The sequence below is a fragment of the Tenrec ecaudatus genome, chromosome 5, assembly GCF_050624435.1.
Source record: "Tenrec ecaudatus isolate mTenEca1 chromosome 5, mTenEca1.hap1, whole genome shotgun sequence".
Lineage (NCBI taxonomy): Eukaryota > Metazoa > Chordata > Mammalia > Afrosoricida > Tenrecidae > Tenrec > Tenrec ecaudatus.
Window position 1 is genome coordinate 145,628,608 of NC_134534.1, and position 15,846 is coordinate 145,644,453.

The window sequence follows — 15,846 nt, forward strand, 5'->3', positions numbered from 1 at the left end:
TGAGGCAAGGCAAGGAGACATTGCAGGCCATGGCCAAACATCAGCAGCCTCTTGGGGTCAAATGCAGCGTCCCACTAGGAACCCTGCTTACAACCAGAAGGGCTGCGGAAAACCCTCTAGCCAGTCTCCTGCTGGATGAAACAGGAGCCAAACCTTGGTCCTCGCCCGCAAGGTGCTCTGCGTCCTCGGTTGGGCATCCTTGCGAGCTGGGACTCTCGAGACCCCAGCTGTGCAGGGTAGAGCTGCTCCCAGGGGGTTCAAGGCTTCAGGCTTGCGGGAGCCCAGAACACGCTCTTAATGCAAACACGGGCGAGGAATGGGGGTGGAAACGAGCTGAGGTCACCCTCAGAGGTACCCTGCTGGAGAGCCTGCACAAGGAAAGTCGTTCTCCGTGTGCGCGCGCGCAGCCGCAGACGTCCTGAGCTAGAACCCCTGCGCCCCCAGCCCTGCTCCCTTTGCCGGAGCCCTCCTGTCTTAAGGGATAAGCCAGGAAATGCAAGAGGCTTTGGGGTGGGTTGCTTGTTTTAAGGGGGGAGCTGGGTCGCAGCATTTGATAACTGTAGGAACAAAGCCAGTGTTTAACAAAAGGCAGCTTCTCTGAAGAACTGGCAGGTTTACAGCAGGAGGAGTGAGCTGCCTGTGAGCTCTGGGTTCCCACCTGATTTCTGGCCAGCCCCTACTCCCACAGGAGAGCTCAGTAACCCAGGGAAACTGGCACCAGACAAAGGCCCATACGGTGAAGCTGCATGCACCATTCCCTGGTCGAGTGCAAACCAAAACTCAGCAACCTAAAGACAGACAAGCCAAGCAAAAGCACAAGCGGTCAAAGGACCTGCAGCCACATTTCTCCAGAGAAGAGATTCCCGTGACCAAGAAGCCCATGAACAGGTGATGAGCGCCGGGGGAGAAAGGCAAATTGAAACGGAAACGAGATGCCACTTCATCTCCATGGCGATGGCGATGAGCTGAAAAATGGAGGAACTGGAAGCTTAGGGCACTGCTGGTGGGAATTGCAAAATGGCGCAGCCGTGAAGGGTTGGGTGTTTCCTGAAGAAGTTAAATGCTTAAAAATAAATTAAATGCAGAGGTAGAATAATAAAAAAAACAACTCACTCACCGCCACCCTACAGGACAGGGTGGAACTGCCCCTGAGAGTTGCCAAGGCTCTAACTCTTTACAGAAATAGAAAGCCCCGCCTCGCCCAGAGCTACAGCATTGTTATGTTAGGTGCCCTAAGTCGGTTCCGCCCCAGAGTTCTGACCCATTGCACAGCAGAAGGCAACACTGCACAGTCCTGCGCCCTCCTCCACAATCATGGCCGGGCTGGAGCCCGTTGTTGCAGCCACTAGGTGGATCCACCTCGCTGAGGGCCTTCCTCCTTTGTGCTGCCCTCCACTTTACCAAGCCTGATGTCCTTCTCCAGCCACTGGCCTCGCCTGACAATATGTCCAAAGTACGTGAGACAAAGTCTTTGCTAAAAGGACGAATTTGTTTTGGAAGAAGTAGGGCCAGAGTGCTCCTTAGAGGCGAGGATGGTGAGAATCATGATACGACCAAGCATTCCTACTCCTGGATAAACCGGGGAAAGTCTGCTTCTGTTGGAACCATCTTGGCGGCACCTTAAAAGGAGGAGTTTGGTGGTATTGGGTTAGGTGCTTTGCTGCTAACCACAAGGTTGGACTTTCAAACCCACCAGCCACTCCTCGGGAGAAAGATGAGGCTGTCTGCTCCCATAAAGATTTATAATCTAAGGGGAGCTGAGATCAAAGAGTTCAAGAAGAAAGAAATGTTTTGAAACTGATGGTGGCAGCAATTGTACAAGTATGCTGGATGTAATTAAATTATGGATTGTTATAATATCTGGGAGAGCTCCCCATAAAATGATTAAAACAAAAGCAAATATTTATAGTCTTGGAAACTCTAAGAGGCAGGTCTACTCTGTCCTGTGGGGTCATTGTGAGTTGAAAGTGGCTGGATGGCAGAATTATGAAAAGGACATTTTTACAAAATTATCTGGCAATTTCACTGATTTATCCATGGCTTCTCAAATCTTTGATTTTCAAATCTACCCTCTGAAAGAGTCCTTTTCTTCTCTGCATTAAACTGTTAGCAGGCTTCACATGGGCAGACTCAAGCAGCAACCCAAGAGCACATGCTTTGATTTCATGACATCCTACCTGCTTTGTAAGAGTTACAATTTTCATCAGTGCTTGTCTCGTGTTTATAAATTATCCTCTGATCTGGGAGAGACTGGGGAGCAGAATGAAGATGCTTCAGGAGCCTGGCTGGACACTGGGGTTGAAAACAGGAAGAGACGACAGAACGGGACCTTAGACTGTCCACTGAAGAACACTGTCCTGTAAGGACTTACGCGTTCTCTCTACAGTCTGGAAAGGGCTGGTAATTGGTGATCAGATAGTCTGGTGATCTCACTCTCTCATGACTGAAACCTCAAAAAGCTCTCCTTTCCCCCACTCCTTCCACCTAGAAGAGCTTCCTCTCCCCACTCTTTCCTGTCAGAATCTTTCCAGAGCTAGGAGTGATGTCATTCGGTGAGCCGTCCCTGGCTCCCTGTTTGTTGGTCACCTCCACATTATCCTCCATGTGTGTTATGTGTGCACTGTGGCCCTCCCCCCCCACACACACACGAGTTAGCATGACTGGAAGCTAGTGCGAAAGGATGGACTGTGGTCCTTCGCCTCTCACTCACGGCCATCTAGATCATCCCAACTCCTGGTGACCTGTGAGCGTTTCAGAGACTGTAACTCTTCACATACCTCAAAGGCCTCACCTTTCTTCTGCTGAGTGGCTAGTGGTTTTGAACTGCTGATCCTTCATTTAGCAGTGCAACAAGTCAACAGAGCTCTTGTTATAATTGTACTTGGGAATGGGTTGACTTTGTTATGTTAACAAGTCCAGATCAGTTTAGGGTGTAGTTTTTTTTATAAATCATTCTATTGGGGCTCATACAGCTCTTATCACAATCCATACAAACATCCATTGTGTCAAGTACATCTGTACATTTGTTGTCATAATTCTCAAGACATTTGCTTTCTACTTGAGCCCTTGGTATCAGCTCCTCATTTATCCTCCCTCCCTCCCCCCGCCCCCCTCCCTCATGAACCCTGCATAATTCATAAATTATTATTATTTTAGGGTGTGTTTTCTGTAAATCCCTAACAACATACAAAAGGCGTGAAATAGGGAGGTAGTGATGGGGTAAATAGATGCCAAGACATACGGACAACCCAAGGAAGCAGCAAACACAAGCTCAAGAGCCCTTTTCCAGAGTTGACAAAACCAGAAAGCCTTCCCCTAGGCCAGAGGTTCTTAACCCGTAGGTCTTGACCCCTTTGGGGATCGAATGAGCCTTTCACAAGGACAGCAGCAAAACCAGTGATGAAGTAGCAACGAAAATAATCTTATGGTTGGAGGGGTCACCACAACATGAGGAGCTGTACTAAAGGGTTGCGCCATTAGGAAGGTTGAGAACCACTGTCCTAGGCTTAGAGTCTGCACTTGGAATTCAAGCTCCTAGCCCTTAACTGTGAAAGAACAAAGATCTGTTTGTTAAAACCATTTGCTTGTGGTATTTTTGTTATAGCTGCCACTACAAAACCAAAGCAATGTCTCCGGGCATTTGCACTTCTCTCTCCTGGTGCTTGTGAGTCATGCCTTGGGTCATGGTGCACACAAGAAGGCTGGTCATACTCTCCACCAGGCTGCAAGCTCCTCAGAGACACATCCGCACACATTGCTTGGGTCACCGAGTCTGGATCCAGCAGCTGGTGCCTGGATTTCAAACGTGTACACGAAAATTAACTCACACTCACAGTCTGAACAGGTGCTACTTCGAGGCACTAAGATGGGTAAAACATCTGTTTGAAATCATGGATTCTGCTAACATTAACACAACGAACATCAAATTTATGATGAAGCTTGAATGGAAGATGGGTGAAATCAATGATGCTCTACAAAGCTTATGGAGACAGTGCCCCAAAGAACACAGCAGTTTACAAATCACACATTGTAGGAAGGGCCAAGGACCCACAGCAGCAGAGCATCCATACCTAATTTCTTACGAAGCAGTGAATGTGGTTTTGGCTCTAATCAACAGAGGACCAACGATTAACAGCAGAAAAAAAAATAGCCAATACCACAGACATCTCGATGAGTCCAGCTTACACAATTCTGACTGAAAAATTAAAGTTGAGCAAACTCTGCCTAAACTGTTGTGCCCAGATCAGCTGCACACAGGCGGAGATGTGTCGACAGAAATTTTCAACAAGACGGATCAAGATCCTGAAGTGTCTCCCTGAAAATTCTATGGGAGATGAAACGTGGCTTTTCCAGGACGATTCTGGAGACAATGCACAAGCAAACCATTGGCTACCAAGAGGTGACGTGGTCCAGTCAATTCAAAAGCACGCGAGGGTGTGGCAACAGCTTTCTGGATGTTAACTTTCTGGAAGCCCAAGAATAATAATATTTACTTATAACCAAAGTGTTTTGAAAAAGCTTTTCCAAAAACTACCTAGGAACGCTTCCCCAGCAAGTTCTTCTCCACCATGACAAAGCTCCTGCCCACTGCTCTCAGCAATGAGGGCAAATCTGCAAGTCTCTCTGGGAAATCATCAGGCATTCACCTTATAGCCCTGATTTGGCTCTTTCTGAAGTCTTTGCTTCCTAATCTTAAACAAATCTTCAAAGGGCACCCATTTTTCTTCAGGAAAGACTGCACTGACATGCTTATATTCCCGGGACCCCCGTTCTTTAAGCTGGCTCCCAATGAACACATGCTGACTTGTGGCGACCCCAGAGGACAGGTAGAACTGCCCCTGTGGGTTTCTGAGACAGTACCTCTTTATGGGAGTAGAAAGCTGCTGGTTTCGAACTGCTGACTTGCAATTAGCAGCCCAATGAAAAATCACTGTATAACCCGGGCTCCTTCGGTTGTTTAGGGATCGACTAAATGGTAGTATCATCCCTCACAAAAGTGTCTTGAACTTAATGGAATTTATGTTGCGGAGTAGATCGTGTGTATGTATGTAAAATCTTGTAATTCCATGGACTTTTTGGAGACTTGACTCTGCGGTCTCGGGCAGGCCCTGCTGTTGCATGCCTCCTGATCTTGGCACATCCACCCCCAGCCCCCAGCACTGCTTTCCTCTCCCTTGTCTGGTGAGCTTCAGCTCATGCTACATGTCTTCGCTATTACATGAGTTCTGTAGATACTTCAAGTTTGCAGTTAGATGATTTGGGTCCAAAGCCAGCTCAGTCACTGAAGAGCTGGGTGGCCTTGGACAAGTCACTGAATCTCAGGTGTGGAGATAAAATGAGATGAAGCCATGTTGGCAGCCATGGCTGACAGATATTACAAGCCTTCTTGAGCACAGTTAAGACTTGCCAGGCAACCCAGGCGGTTAAGTAGCCCCCCATCTCCATTGCCCTGAATGTTACTGCGCATAGGTCTGCTCAGATGCTTGAGCAACCTGTCAACAAGGCCCGTGTGGCTGTCTTTATACATTTTGTCTAATCCATAGCTCAGTCCCAGTCTTCACCTATCACACATGAAGCTTAACCCCATTGGTTATATCACAAGGCAAACACCAAGCCAAATACAGCTTCTGGAAAACCGCCCAAAGTGCACACTGTGACTAAGTTAGGCAATTACTTAGAGGAAGAGAGTCCAACTTGTCTCAGCCCACATCTTCCCACATGGTGCCCTTTTCTCTTGAATCAGCAGTTGGCACAGTGCTGTACTCCAGTCTGCCACAGATACCCCAGGACGTGCCAACCATGGACAACAACACCCTACCTGGCTTCTGGGACCTGAAAGCCTAGAATATTATCGAGAGATCGACTTCAGGTCTTTCTTCCTTCAAATGTTGTGCTTAGTTACACAGTTACATACCACATATACTTGTGTAAAAGCCGAGTTTTCAGCACATTTTTAATGCAGTTTTTGTGCTAAAATTAGGTGCCTTGGCTGACATTCGGGTTGGCTTATATTCAAGTATATATGGTAGTTCTTATACCAAAATGAAAAAGCAAATTCACCAGTATTTTTCCCACCAGTATTTCTAGATATATTGCTCTAATTTTATTTGATACTTATGAAGCCACTGGCTATAATGTATGTAATATGCTATAAGATTTCTAAACAGAAGAAAAAAAAGATTTCTAAATGGATGTTTTCAGAGTTGAAAATAGTCATAGAAAAAACATATACTGCGAAGAAAGCTGATGGTGCCCGGCTAGCAAAAGAGATAGCATCTGGGGTCTTAAAGGCTTGAAGGTGAACAAGCGGCCATCTAGCTCAGAAGCAACAACGCCCATATGGAAGAAGCACACCAGCCTGTGCGATCACGAGGTGTGGAAGGGATCAGGTATAAGGCATCATCAAAAAAAAAAATCTTACCATAGTGAATGAAGGGGAAAGTGCAGAGTGGAGACCCAAAGCCCATTTGTCAGCCAATGGAGATCCCCTCCCAGAGGGATCTAGAGGAGGAGATGAGTCAGTCAGGGTGCGACATAGCACCGATGAAGAATACAGCTTTCCTCCAGTTCCTAAATGCTTCCTCCCCCCACCCCACCCCCCCGCCACTACCATGATCCGAATTCTATCTTGCAAGTCTGGATAGAGCAGAGGTTGTACACTGGTGCAGATAGGAGCTGGAGGTACAGGGAATCCAGGGTGGATGATACCTCCAGGACCAGGGGTGTGAGGGGCGATACTGGGAGGGTAGAGGGTGAGTAGTTTGGAAAGGGGGAACCGATTATAAGGATCTACATGTGACCTTGTCCTTGGGGGACGGACAACAGAAAAGGGGGTGAAGGGAGATGCCGGATCAGGCAAGATATGACAAAATAATAATTTATAAATTATCAAGGGCTCATGAGGGAAGGGGGAGCGGGGAGGGAGGGGAAAAAAGAGGACTTGATGCAAAGGGCATAAGTGGAGAGCAAATGCTTTGAGAATGATTGGGGCAGGGAATGTATGGATGTGCTTTATACAATTGATGTATGTATATGTATGGATTGTGGTAAGAGTTGTATGAGTCCCTAATAAAATGTTTAAAAAATAAAATTCAAAAACTATATACTAAAAAAAAAAAAAAGACCGAAAACCTCACAACTGGATCAATTATAATAAATAGAGGAAAGATTAATAAAAAAAACAGAAAAACATATACTAACTCAACAATTTCTCTGTGTGCAAGTTAGTGACATTGGTTATGTTCCTCCAGTTGTGTAACTGTTCTCATTCTCAATGTCCAGATGATTCCTCTTGCGCTGACCCCTGAGAACTTCCAGTTACTCTGGTCAAGTTGATCCCTTACACCCACCCTCCTCACACTTACTGGCATGGTGAGGTTCCAAAAGACTGGGTCTTTAGGTAAGAGTGAGCATTATGTGAAAATAGAGAATGACCGCATCAGATCACAAACTGGAGGATGAATACATCATTACAAGCCAAATGACATCATTATGTAACAAACACCCAGACCACTGAGAATCATAGGCAAGCTGATACATGATCTTAACCATCATAGCTATCATTTTTCTGGCCTTGTGCCCCAAGCTTGTTACTGCTAGATGCATGTCATTAATATGCAAAATACATCAATTTCTTACGACTGTTTTAGATGCAAAATATATGAGAAGTGGGTATAAAGAAGAGCACAATGCTCAAGGCAGACGTAAACGAACTTTTATTGTGATTTAGCACAGGGTTCACAGAGTAGGAATCTAGTCAGTAATTCATCTGTATTGCATTTCACTACATTGATTGCAGTCCCCTCAAGTACTAGCCTTCCTCCCATTTCCTGCCGGTGTTCCCCATTTCCACTCCTCCATTTCCCCGACCCCATCCTGCCTCGAGAGCTTTATTTCTGGGCAAATGCTGCCCTTTGGAACTACCTGTTTGAGACCTTGTGCTACCTGTCCATTGTTGCCATTAACCTAGAAGCCTACTTTTTGGCTGGAAGTTATGTCACAAAGAAGCCACTAATTGAGCTAACCTAACATTTGGGCTAAAGAAGACTTCAGGGGACATTTTTTGGTGTAAGGTCCAGATTCCATGAGCATTTGCTTAAGAGAATCCCGTGGCTGGGCACATCAAGACAATTCCAACTCATGTGACCCTGTGGGCGATAATGGAACAGCCCCATTGTTCTTCTTGGCTGTCATCTTTACGGTGCTCTGCTCATGGCCTCAAACCACCAACCTTTAGGTGAGCAGCAGAGTGCTTAGCCACTGTGCCACTGGGGCTCTCTGAGGGGTCATGAGTGTTGCAAATATGGCGTTCTGATGATGGTTCTCAATCAAGGCACTATTGATTCTGAGACCTGACCACTGCTGTGGGGGGCTGTCCTGGGCTCTCTAGGACATTTAGGCGTACCTCTCACCTCTATCCCCTAGATGCTAGCAGCTAACCCCATGGCCACCCCAACCCTAGCAAGTTGCAGAAACCAAATGTCTCTAGACTTTGGGTGGGGGTGGGGCGTACACGACAATGTTGCTCTTGCCCCACTTTGAGAATTCTTTCTAGAGGAAGCAAGCTCACCTAACTCCAACCGTTTACTTAGCAACACAGTGAATCAATGCAAGATTTTTTGCTACTCACCAAAATCTAACTAGAAAGGGTCTTCTAGAATGTTTTCTTCTTTTTTTAGCGTCACAGCCATGAAGGCAGCTGTCCTCCACTCTGACTGCACATTCCATAGGGAGCTTTACAAAACCCTCATGAGTCCCAGGTCCCACCCTAGAGACTGCGATTCAGTTGGTCTGGGACCGACAGTCAGCCAGGTGGGGCATTTCTTAAGCGATCCCTCAGTGGTTCTGCCGCCTTGCAACCAAGGCGGAGATGCACAACCCGAGACATTTCATGTCACTGCACCCTCTCAGCTCATCCTTCTCATCTGCCTGTGTTAAAAGCCAGCTAGTCAGCCAGCCAAAACGAGGCTGCGGGGACTCATTAACCATCCCAGTCCCTGCACTCTCTTAATTCCTGCTTGCAGATGACATGCCAGTAAGAACGGGACTTCATACCGTTGTCAGGCGACTTTGCCATGGCAGCTTATAGGACTTTATGCAAACATGGAAATGCTCTCCATCTGCTCTGTCCAATATATTGATGTGGCTGGTGGGTATGACTGCAGAACTGAGAGGTGAATTCTATTTCATTGTAATTTAAATAGTCACATATGGCTAGTGACATCCATGCTGGCACAAAAAACGCTTATGCGCCCCCCCACCCCCAAGGCCTTTGAGGCAATTCCAATTCACAGTGAGCTGAAAGGGGCCCTGGTGGCAGAGTGGGTTATGCCCTGGTGGCAGAATGGGTTATGCACAGGGCTGCTAACCGCAAGGTCTGGGGTTCTAAACCACCAGCTGATTTGTGGGAGAAAGATGAGGCTTTATGCTTCTGTAGAGATTTCCAGTCTTGGAGACCCACGGGGGACATTCTACTCTGTATTATAGGGTCACTATCATTCAGAATCTGCTCCACAGGAGTGGGTTTGTTTGTTGTTTAAGAAGAGAGAATGGAACTCCATGCTAGAGTTTCCAAGACTAGCTCTTCATAGAAACAGACAGCCACATCTTTAGGCCCCCCAGGACTCCAGAAATAAAGAAAATTCTTGTGGCCTGTTCAATTCCACAGAACTATGACGTTGGCAAAAAAAAAAAAAATCTTACTAGAAATCCCAAGTCAGTGGTCTTGTTAATTCAGACTCACAGAGACACTGTACTATAGCCATTTCCCTAGGGTGATGCCACCTCCTGGGGGGTGCTGAAACTATCCAGGGGGGCTGCAAAAGCAGGTACCTCCACTTTATCCTAGATTAAGGACTACAGTACAAAAGGTTTTAATTGCTGGGGGTTGGGGTGCTGAGCGATTTTTTTTAAGGAAAAATAAGTTTGGAAACCTATATGCAGCCCAAGGGTCGTACAAGGACCAAGAAATCAACACCAGCTAACATCACACATCTTACCAAGAGAAGTAGTTCCAGCCATGGCATGAGCGCTGAGTTCGTTAGATGTTTGAACAGGACGACCGTGAATGATGCTATAAATATCCAAATGGCCCTTGGCAGAGAAAGGTTCCCCACCCCTGCCCTATGGAAAGGACAACGTTAAACTGCTCACTCCCTCAGGTTTCCAAGGCTGTACAACTCTATGGGAGCAGATTACCTCCTCTAGCAGCCTTGGATCAGCTAGTGGGTTTGAACTGCTGACCCTACAGTTCGCAGCTCAATGCTTAACCCAAAGTCCCACCATGGCTCCTTTTCAAAACATGAACTGGTGATTGTTGAGTGCTTATCACACTTGATCTTAGCCAAAAGGCCGAGAAGCGATGTTGAGTGCTTATCATGAGCTGGGTGCTGGACTTTTTTTGACCCAAGTCTGATCACTGCTTTCTAAAACTATTATGAGAAACTGAGACTCAAGAGAGGCTGGGTAACTTGTTCATGATCACATAGCTAGCAGGGGGTCTCAGCAGGAAAGCTGGGGTCAGAAGAGTGTTCTGAAGGGGGGACCTGCGCTGTCCTAAAGGATACATGAGAGTTAGTCATTGGAGATTGCAGGAAAGGCAGTTCCAGAGGAAGGAAAACAGCCTTAGCAAAAAGCAGCCATGGGGAAGGGCCAGGGATGTGGTGTTCAGCAAAGGTGGGAGTGAGAAGGAGTGGCCAGGATACAGGAGAGGGGGGCCAGGGCCTCTGGGAGGGGCCTCTGCTTAGGGGCTTGGGACGGGAAGTAACTACTTGTTAGCTGCCTGGTTTGGATCAAGCCCCTCTCTCTAGGCCTAAGTATCATTGAGGAAGGTATACCAAACACCCCTTGCCAGTCCAAGAACGTAATTGAGAAAAACACCCCGTGGTGCTGGGAACATACGTTATGTTCCTTCTGATTTCTTATATTGTGAATTACAATTGTGCTGAAAGTGGGGCCTGTGGAGTCACCTTTCTTGGGAGGGAGGGGGACACCCCTGGAAGCTTCACAAGCTTCCTTGGAGAAATGATCCGAGAAGCATTAGCACACAGGCATGTTGGGAGGAGGATGGCAGGCTATGTTCTTGGAAGTGCTTAGCACACCAGCCTGGCGTCTACTGCTTGCATAGCACATCTCGGCTTCAATGGTTAACAAACGATTTTTAACCCCAAACTCTGGGGATCTCCGAGCTGGAGAGGGGTGAAGGCAAAATGCTGGCTTTCGAGTACCCTGCGAAAGGGGCTCAGAATGCATATTCCTGGGGCACAGTCTCTGCCTCTGTGGCATCCTTCACCACCACCCCTTTCCCTCCCCCGCGTCCTCCCTCTGTCAATGAGTCTCCCCCTCTGGTCTGCAGGTTCAGGGGCACGAGTCTCGCACGTGCTCTGCCCTGCAGCCTAGCATTACACAATCAGCAGTTGCCAGTGAGCAGCCTGGAAGCGCGGGCTGGCATAGGTGTAGGTGGGGATGCCCAGGTTGTGGGGCAGCACCAGCTGTCCGTGGTTGGGCCAGCATCCCGGCTCTGGGAGGGCAGAGAGGGGAGGGCACAGAACGCGGGGATAAGGGCAGGTTTGGGGACAGGGGCCCGAACGGCTGCCGGGGGCCGGGCAATGTAGACTCAGAGAGGTCTCAGGGTGTGTAGAGGTCTGGGATGGGATGGGGGCAGATGACCTGGAAAATGACGTCCGCTGGGAAAGCGAGGGGTAAGCCATCCCCCAGAAAGTGAGTGTGTGTGTAGTGGGAACAGAACCCCCAAACCGTGCTGGCACTGGGGGCGGGGAGCTAGTGCTGGCACTGCGTAAAGGACAGTAGGTGCAGGTCCCAGACCCATCCTCACCCTGCCCCCGGACCTAGGAAGTGGAAAGGAGCGCAAAGCCACCTACATCCATTCAGACTCCAGGAGAGAGAGAGCACGCCGGGTCTGGAGCCAAGCGGGGTGACGGAGTAGAAAGTGATGTGCGGGTCTCCGACCCACCTCATCCCCCCCACCCCACCCCCGCTGCTCCCGGGGTTGGGGTGCGGCAGCCCGGCCTCCCGAGGTCGTGGAGGGCGCGGGAGCGCGGGGCGGGGGGAGTAAGTCACGGGGCCATTGTGGGCGCCCCCGGATTTGGGCTCCCTAAGTGCACACCGCACGCCCGTCCGCGCTCACCTGAACGGACTCAGCCACCTGGATGTCCCGGAGCTCAGCGCCCAGTGCCCAGCTTGCAGCTCCCTTCCGGCCGCAGCGCTCCAGCCCGCCCCGCTCTCCACTAGAGCCCCGGCTCGACTCCGCGCCTTAAAGGCGCAGCTCGCACGATCGGCGTCCTCCGACGGAAATGCTGTCCCCGCCCCCACTACCCCCGCGTCCCCGCCGGTGCGCACCCGGCTCCGGCTCCGGCTCCGCAGCCGAGCTCCTCCGAGCCCCCTGCTCACCGCGCGAACCCACTCCGGGTCCTAGTAGCCGGCAGACCCTGATTCCCGCGGCCGGCGGCGAGGCGCCCCTCTCCGAGCGCGAGCACCTACAGTGCTGCTGCGGGTGCAGCGCCGGGCCCGTAGAACCACCTCCCGCGGCCCTGCGCCACCGAACTCGGCGGAGTGCGGGCGTCTGGCGGGGCTCGGGGAGTGGAACTCAGAGCCTCGGGGCTACCGCGCGAGGCCGGAAGTCATCGGGCCTGGCTTCCTTGACTGAGCACCTACTGTGTGCGTGGCTGGCATTGCTGATGGTTGCAGACCCCGAAGTCACCCAGACAGGATCTCTGCCCCCAAAGAGCTCGTAGGAGCGACACGGGTTCCTCCACCCGTAGACAGCTCCCTAACCAGCAGCGGCACGGCCTCACTGGACTGTGGCTCCCTTACTCCAAGAAGAAATACAGGCTGGGGAGGCCAGGGGCTTGCCTGGTACTCCGCCTCTGGGGTCAGAGTTGGACCGCCAAGCCAGGATGGACCCACACCAAAGCTCCAAACCATCGCTGGTCGGACAGTTCGTCAGACTGGTAGCTTGCATGTACGTTGCCGGCATCCTGGGAGCGAAGTCACTGCTATTTGAAATTGCTAGCAGGGTCACCGCGGTGGACAGGTTGCAACGGAGCTTTGAGTCTAAGATTGTGGGATATAAACAGACTTTTCCCCAGTTTTGTCTCCCCCAAAGATTAGCCAAACCGTAGAAGCTGTTGGCCAGCACATGGTGGGAGGTCAGATGCTTAGAGGTATTCTCCCTGAAGGCATTCAGCCATCAGACTACTCTCAGGTCCACTGTAGGCTCACACCCTACTAATAAGGATAGTAATTGTTTCCATGGAGAACCAGAGAAGTGGTCAAACCTGCTCAGTGACATCCAGAGTTAGGCTGCCTTCCTGAATCTAGGATCTGCCCATCTTGTCACATGTGTACCCCCAATCCCTCCCCTTCCTATTGCATGTATGCCTCTATATCGTCCCCCTCCCATTACTGTATTACCTATAGTACAACCCCTTCCTGTGATGTATGTTTTTACCAGTAATTAGGGTGATTACATGCCCTCCAAAGATATATAAGCCTTGATTAGAAGTAAAGAGCTCTCTCTCCTGGATCCCTCTCCCCCTGGCCTCCTTCCCCGCTCTCTTGCTCCTGAAATTCCCACCTTCCACATCCTCACTTGGACCATCAAGCAGTACATTTCATGCTACCATGAAATGTATCTGACTCCTTTATTTAACTCTCTCTCTCTTCTATCTCTCTGATTCTCTATGACTTTACTATAATCTTTACATATTACCACTGTACAGTTGTGCCTGCCGGGCCTGTGACGATTTGTTAGGGGCTGGCTCCCCTGACATGAGATAGACTCGGAAGGAGAACTGTATCGCCCACTTCCAAGGGAGTAGCCAACATCGTCGAATAACATAGTGCCAGCGATGAGCTCCTCCCGTTGGAAAGTATTCAACAGTTGACTGGAGAAGAAAAGCCTCGAACCGGAGTCCTTTTGTTTTGTGTTGAACCATCATTTTACTGGGGGCGCTTACAGTTCTTATGACATCCCATCCATCCATTGTATCAAGCATGCTTGTACATATATTGCCATCATAATTTTCTAAACACGTCCTTGCTATTTGAGCCCTTGGTATCAGCTTGGAGTCTGTTTTAATGATGGAGATGGAGCAAAACTTTGGGTCTTCCTCTGCTGAGGTGGCCAAAGTCAAAATGAGAAGAAACATCTGTAGGCATCCATTAGTAATCAGCACATGGGATGTACAAAATATGAATCTAGGAAAACCGCTATGAGTTGCTGTCAGTCAGAATTGACTCGATGGCAGTGAGAGGTATACCATATATACTCGAATATAAACCGACCGAGTATAAGCCAAGGTACCTAATTATTACCTGGGAAACCAGAAAAACTGATTGACTCGAGTATAAGCCTAGGGTGGGAAATGCGGAAGCTATTGGTGAGTTTCAATAATCAAAACAAATGAAAATAAAATTACTAAACATTGAGACATCAGTGGGGTAATGTACTTAAATATTTATTTTAAATAAAAACATAAATAAAAGGACAAGTCATTTAACATTAGTAAACCAGCACAGTAAATGGGAAATAGGTTCAACAAAAACAATAAGGTATCAACAATGATACCTTAAGAGTACTATTCCCTGAGCTCAATCAGCAACCAAGCTAAAATGTAGAGTTAAAGTCCTTCAAAACTGGATTCCTCATCATCATCCGTATCCCAATGCAGAGCTTCAGCTGGTGTGAGGTCATCATAGACGCTGTCCTCACTGAGATCACCATCATCACCATCACTGATGTCATTTTCATACAAAGCGCAGTCTTCACTGCTATCCACAGCATTACTAAATACTACATTTCTGGAAGGCATGTCACTCCATGTCTTCTGGAATGTCTTCCCATGCATCTCGAACCCACTTTGATATTAACTTTATGTCAGGTTTCATAAGATTTCCTCCTTTTGTTAGTTGGGCTTGACCAGATGACATCCATTCATGCCACATCCTTTGCACACGGTCTTTAAAAGGCTTATTCAAAGATACATCCAGAGGCTGCAGTACAAATGTAAGCCCACCTGGAATAACGGCTAAAGTAACTTTACTAGATTTTGTCAATTTTTTTATGTCATCTGATAGGTGGACTCTGAACATAACCCAAAAAAGTAACTATGGCTTTTTCTTTAAGGCTGCTCCTAGTCGTCAGTTCCAAATCTCTTCCAGCCATTTTTGTGTTCCGTCTTCATCCATCCAAACTTTAACATGTGCACGCACAGTAATTCTTGGTGGAAAATTGATCTTTTTAGGCAAGGTCTTTCTTTTTAAAAATAATGACAAGATGCAGCTTAGTTCCATTAGCCAAATATGATAGAACAACTGTAAAGTGGTTTTTTTTTCATTTCCTGTGTTTTTGAGAAAAATGTGGTTTTTTTCCCCCTAAACTTGCCACAGTTCTGTTGCTTGGAAGATCAAAACTCATGGCAGTTTCATCCATATTCCCAATATCTGCCAGGTCATAGTTATAAATCCTTCTTTTTTTATAATAAATGACTGGAATGTCATAATTTTTTCAAGGTCTTGTGGCAATTTCTGGGAATTCTTTGTCCTTTGTCTCAAACATAGTAGGCCAAACCTGTTCATGAAGCAGGTACACCATCCTGCTGATGCAGCAAATTTTTCAATGCCTGATGCTTTATATTTGTCATCCTTAGTCATTTGTAGAGAACGTATGCCGATTCCCATGCATGTTACGCAGTAACCATTTTGACGACACTCCATAACCCATTTATGCAATTCACTTTCTAGAGCCCCATAAAGAGACGTTAAACCATGACGAGCTTTTTTAGCTTTTGTAATCTGTTCCAAGTCAGTCTTCATTTTCTGCCACTC

At 48.1% G+C, this 15,846-nt stretch overlaps 1 protein-coding gene across 3 annotated transcripts in view; it reads right to left on the reverse strand.

The window, feature by feature from the left end:
* The window catches only part of ABHD6 (abhydrolase domain containing 6, acylglycerol lipase), a 48,677-nt gene extending 36,394 nt beyond the window's left edge, over positions 1-12,283 (reverse strand). For 2 of the 3 annotated variants that reach the window (XM_075549987.1, XM_075549988.1), the window contains exon 1: positions 12,146-12,282. The gene's annotated coding sequence lies outside the window, so the exon portion shown is untranslated. Of the gene's footprint in view, positions 1-12,145 lie in introns of all 3 variants that reach the window. The other variant, XM_075549989.1, reaches the window with a different exon arrangement.
* Between the last annotated feature and the right edge of the window lie 3,563 nt (positions 12,284-15,846).